A 5,108-nucleotide genomic window follows, 5' to 3' on the forward strand; every position below is an offset into this window, starting at 1 on the left:
TCTCCCTCTCTCTGTCTGTCTCTCTCCCTCTCTGTCTCTCTCTCTGTCCGTCTGTGATGATGATGCTGTCTTTGTGTTTATACAAATGTTGAGAGCTCGTTTAAAAGTAGATTTTTGCTACTTCACACTGGAGGACGATCTGGAAAGTGTTGGCAGTGTGTGGTGGTGTGAAAATGTGCTTTGCTGCGTTGTGGACGATGAGCCGGTCTTGGGGAGTGTCCTGAGAGGCTCTAGATTCTGTGAATCTGATGTTACTGACCATGTTGGTCCTTGCGCTGTCGTTTTCTTGTGATTTTTATTAAAGTATTGTTGAAAGTCAAAGTCTCTCTCTCTCTCTCTCTCTCTCTCTCTCTCTCTCTCTCTCTCTCTCTCTCTCTCTCTCTCTCTCTCGGTCTGTCTGCCTCTTTGTCATCATCACTGTCACAGGAATGGCAACAATATCCATCCAGCCATCCATCTATCTGTCCATCCATCCTTCTAGCTGTCCATCCATCCATCTAGCTGTCCATCCATCCTTCTAGCTGTCCATCCATCCATCTATCTGTCCATCCATCCTTCTAGCTGTCCATCCATCCATCTAGCTGTCCATCCATCCATCCAGCTGTCCATCCATCCATCTAGCTGTCCATCTAGCTGTCTATCCATCCATCCAGCTGTCCATCCATCCATCTAGCCGTCCATCCATCCATCCAGCTGTCCATCCATCCATCCAGCTGTCCATCCATCCATCCAGCTGTCCATCTAGCTGTCTATCCATCCATCCAGCTGTCCATCCATCCATCCAGCTGTCCATCTAGCTGTCCATCCATCCATCTAGCTGTCCATCCATCCATCTAGCCGTCCATCCATCCATCCAGCTGTCCATCCATCCATCTAGCTGTCCATCCATCCATCCAGCTGTCCATTCATCCATCCAGCTGTCCATCCATCCATCCAGCTGTCCATCCATCCATCTAGCTCTCCATCCATCCATCTAGCTGTCCATTCATCCATCCAGCTGTCCATCCATCCATCTAGCCGTCCATCCATCCATCTAGCTGTCCATCCATCCATCCAGCTGTCCATCCATCCAGCTGTCCATCCATCCATCTAGCTCTCCATCCATCCATCTAGCTGTCCATTCATCCATCCAGCTGTCCATCCATCCATCTAGCCGTCCATCCATCCATCTAGCTGTCCGTCCATCCATCCAGCTGTCCATCCATCCATCTAGCTGTCCATCCATCCATCCAGCTGTCCATCCATCCATCCAGCTGTCCATCCATCCATCTAGCTGTCCATCCATCCATCCAGCTGTCCATCCATCCATCTAGCTGTCCATCCATCCATCTAGCTGTCCATCCATCCATCTAGCTGTCCATCCATCCATCCAGCTGTCCATTCATCCATCCAGCTGTCCATCCATCCATCCAGTTGTCCATCCATCCATCTAGCTCTCCATCCATCCATCTAGCTGTCCATCCATCCATCCAGCTGTCCATTCATCCATCTAACTGTCCATCCATCCATCCAGCTGTCCATCCATCCATTGTCCGAACCGCTTATCCTGCTCTCAGGGTCGCGGGGATGCTGGAGCCTATCCCAGCAGTCATTGGGCGGCAGGCCGGGAGACACCCTGGACAGGCTGCCAGGCCATCACAGGGCACACACACACACACACACACACACACACACACACACACAGACACACACAGACACACACAGAAACAGAGTCGTCTTCAACAGCTCATACACTACCAAACAGATAAAGCACCTGCAATAATGGATTTGCCTGCCTGTAGGGAGTAAACGTGGTGTCTCTGCAGACTCGTGCGTAACATACAACATACATCACATTTGCACGGCCGCCCTGTGTTTGTGTTTAGCTTGACCGTTCATCATGCGTGCTGTGATTACGTAAGAGCTCGTGATATGCCCCTTTTTGTTTTTCTGCCTCGGATGTAAAATGTCTCGCCGTGACGTGGGCGCTAAATCCGTCTTTTCACTGAAAAGATACTCTTGCGGGAACCAGGGCTCGTACCGGCGACGTGTTTTGGATACACAGGGTTCCAGAAGTACTTCTAACACGGTATTTCCAGAGAAGGTAAATACCAAAGCCTGATAATGTGATTTCAGCTGAGGAGACAAGGACTTAGACATAACATGACCCCCGTCCGCCTCTCTCAGAATGCTGGTTCTGAAGCCCAGCAGGTCGTGCAAAATCTTGGTTCTGAAGCCCAGCAGGTCGTGCAAAATCTTGGTTCTGAAGCCCAGCAGGTCATGCAAAGTGCTGGCTCTGAAGCCCAGCAGGTCGTGCAAAACGCTGGCTCTGAAGCCCAGCAGGTCATGCAAAACGCTGGTTCTGAAGCCCAGCAGGTCATGCAAAACGCTGGCTCTGAAGCCCAGCAGGTCGTGCAAAGTGCTGGTTCTGAAGCCCAGCAGGTCATGCAAAACGCTGGTTCTGAAGCCCAGCAGGTCATGCAAAACGCTGGCTCTGAAGCCCAGCAGGTCATGCAAAGTGAACGGGGAAGAAATGGCGCTGCAAGTGTTGCAAGACACATAGGTGCGAGGTGCCGGCCTCGGTGTGTGAAGACAGAAGGGTGGGGTAACTGTCACACCCTCCGAAGCCATAAATTTACATGGACCTGATGACAGACGCGTTTTCTAAGGAGATACAGTCCTCCTCTGCCACACCCGTGATGCCCTCTGTGACAGCTGAGTAGTTGTGCGACGGTTCTCAGGCGTGAAGAGCCCTTCCTACGTATTGTTGCAAGTGCAAACAAAGCTTTGTGCGGTGAGCACCGCCCAATTGTTGCAGAGCATTTTGTCTGCAGAGCAGCCGAAGAACTGTCTCCTCTGAGTCTACCGAGTAGTCATCTGTTGACACCAGATCCAGTCTCTGCAATGAGTAACGTAGGTGGTGTGCAGGTCCCGTCAGGCCCAGTACTCTGATCAGGCTCCAAGATCCACCGTCCAACCATCGAGTCCATTTCTCCCAGGGTGGTACTTGTTGTTAGGCTGCAGTTAAGTGCAACATGCATGTTCAGTCTTGCAGTAAGGTCTGTTAGGAGAGGAAGGATTATTACACACCGAGAAAAGAGAAGTACAGTCATCACACACCTGAGCGGGCAAGAAAAGCCCTGCAGGGTGTCTCTGGCTTAGTGTGCGAAAGGCTTTTCCAACGTTTGTTTTCGGATGACCATTAACGTGCGTGATGATGAGCTGCAGGGATAATGCAGACATGAGCTGCAGCATCACCACGTGAGCAGGAGTCACAGAATGGACGGGACGTCCTGGGATCACTGCAGGAGGCAGACATGTGCACATGTCAGTATGAAAAGCAGGGAGGGGAAAAGTCATACTGAAGGGTGTGGACATTGCTGATAAGAGTGTTGGTTTTAATGGACTACTGTGTAGAATTAATTTTACTAATTCATGTCTGGCTGTCTGTCCGACTGTCGGTGTCTGTCTGTCTGACTGTTGTCTCTGTCTGTCTGTCTGTCTGTCTGTCTGTCTGTCTGTCTGTCTGTCTGACTGACTGTCTGTTGTCTCTGTGTGTCTGATTGACTGTCTGTGTCTGTCTGTCTGTCTAATTGTGACTGTGTCTGTCTGACTGACTGTCTGTTGTCTCTGTGTGTCTGACTGACTGACTGTCTGTCTGTCTAATTGTGACTGTCTGTCTGTCTGTCTGTCTGTCTGACTGACTGTCTGTTGTCTCTGTGTGTCTGACTGACTGTCTGTGTCTGTCTGTCTAATTGTGACTGACTGACTGTCTGCCTTTCTGACTGTCGGTGTCTGTCTGTCTGACTGTTGTCTCTGTCTGTCTGACTGACTGTCTGTTGTCTCTGTGTGTCTGATTGACTGTCTGTGTCTGTCTGTCTGTCTAATTGTGACTGTGTCTGTCTGACTGACTGTCTGTTGTCTCTGTGTCTGACTGACTGACTGTCTGTTTAATTGTGACTGTCTGTCTGTCTGACTGACTGTCTGTTGTCTCTGTGTGTGTGACTGACTGTCTGTCTGTCTGTCTAATTGTGACTGTCTGACTGTCTGTCTGTCTGTCTGTCTAATTGTGACTGTCTGCCTGTCTGTCTGTTGTCTCTGTGTGTCTGACTGACTGACTGTCTGTGTCTGTCTGTCTAATTGTGACTTTCTTTCTGTCTGTCTGCCTTTCTGACTGTCTGCCTTTCTGACTGTCTGACTGACTGACTGACTGTCTGCCTGCCTTTCTGACTGTCTGTCTGCCTGTCTGTCTGTCTGCCTTTCTGACTGACTGTCTGTCTGCCTGTCTGTCACAGTCTTTTCTCTGGTATGAATGACCTGTCGCCGGGAGGGAACAGGCAGTCTCCCGGGTGAAACACCAGAGGGCAGAATGTGTCCATCAAGCAGGCCTTTTGTCTCGCTGTCCTTTAAACGGTCAGTTCACCTGAAACCGGCCGCGACACGGTGCGTTCAGAAAACACTGATACGTGCTGGGCGCAGGGCCTCGTTTGCAGCCGGGTGGGTACCGGGTTTTCCGGTTCCCTTCAATCCACGCTCTGTTTCTCCGCCGAGTATGCGGTTACTTCCTGGCACAACATGAAAGGACGTCTCCCTTCCTGTCTTTCGCTTTCTCTCCCACGCACAAAACGCGCGCACGCGCGCACGCGCGCGTGCCCGTGCAGATCCCCGCACGAACGCGCAAAAAGTTGCTCATTCATTAGTGAGTCACCCGCATTCAGAGGGCCACACTGTCTAACGCGAGACAGATGGACTGACAGACAGACGGGCGGAGACAGATAGACGGGCGGCGCGTGCGCGAGTGCGTGCGCGTGCGCGATATAGAGCGAGTCCATTTGGCGACGCTTGGCGATCCGTTTCGGGAAGGGGGCGAAGCCCCCCCAGAAAACGCTGACCCTCCGCCTGCCTCTCGGTGACCTCCACGACACCGGGACCGAGTGCGGCAAATACTTCTACACAGCCGCGGCACCACCCGGGCGAACACGGCCGCCGGGGCGGTCGCCCCGCCCAGCCCGGACCAGCTCCTCATGTAGGTGCGGGGGGGGGGCGTTCCGTAAACACGGCAAGGTGTGGTTTGTACTTCCAAAAGCGGCTGCTTCCGTCTTTTCACATTACTGCACCATTATCTGCGC

Source organism: Lampris incognitus, chromosome 14 (genome assembly GCF_029633865.1).
Source record: "Lampris incognitus isolate fLamInc1 chromosome 14, fLamInc1.hap2, whole genome shotgun sequence".
Lineage (NCBI taxonomy): Eukaryota > Metazoa > Chordata > Actinopteri > Lampriformes > Lampridae > Lampris > Lampris incognitus.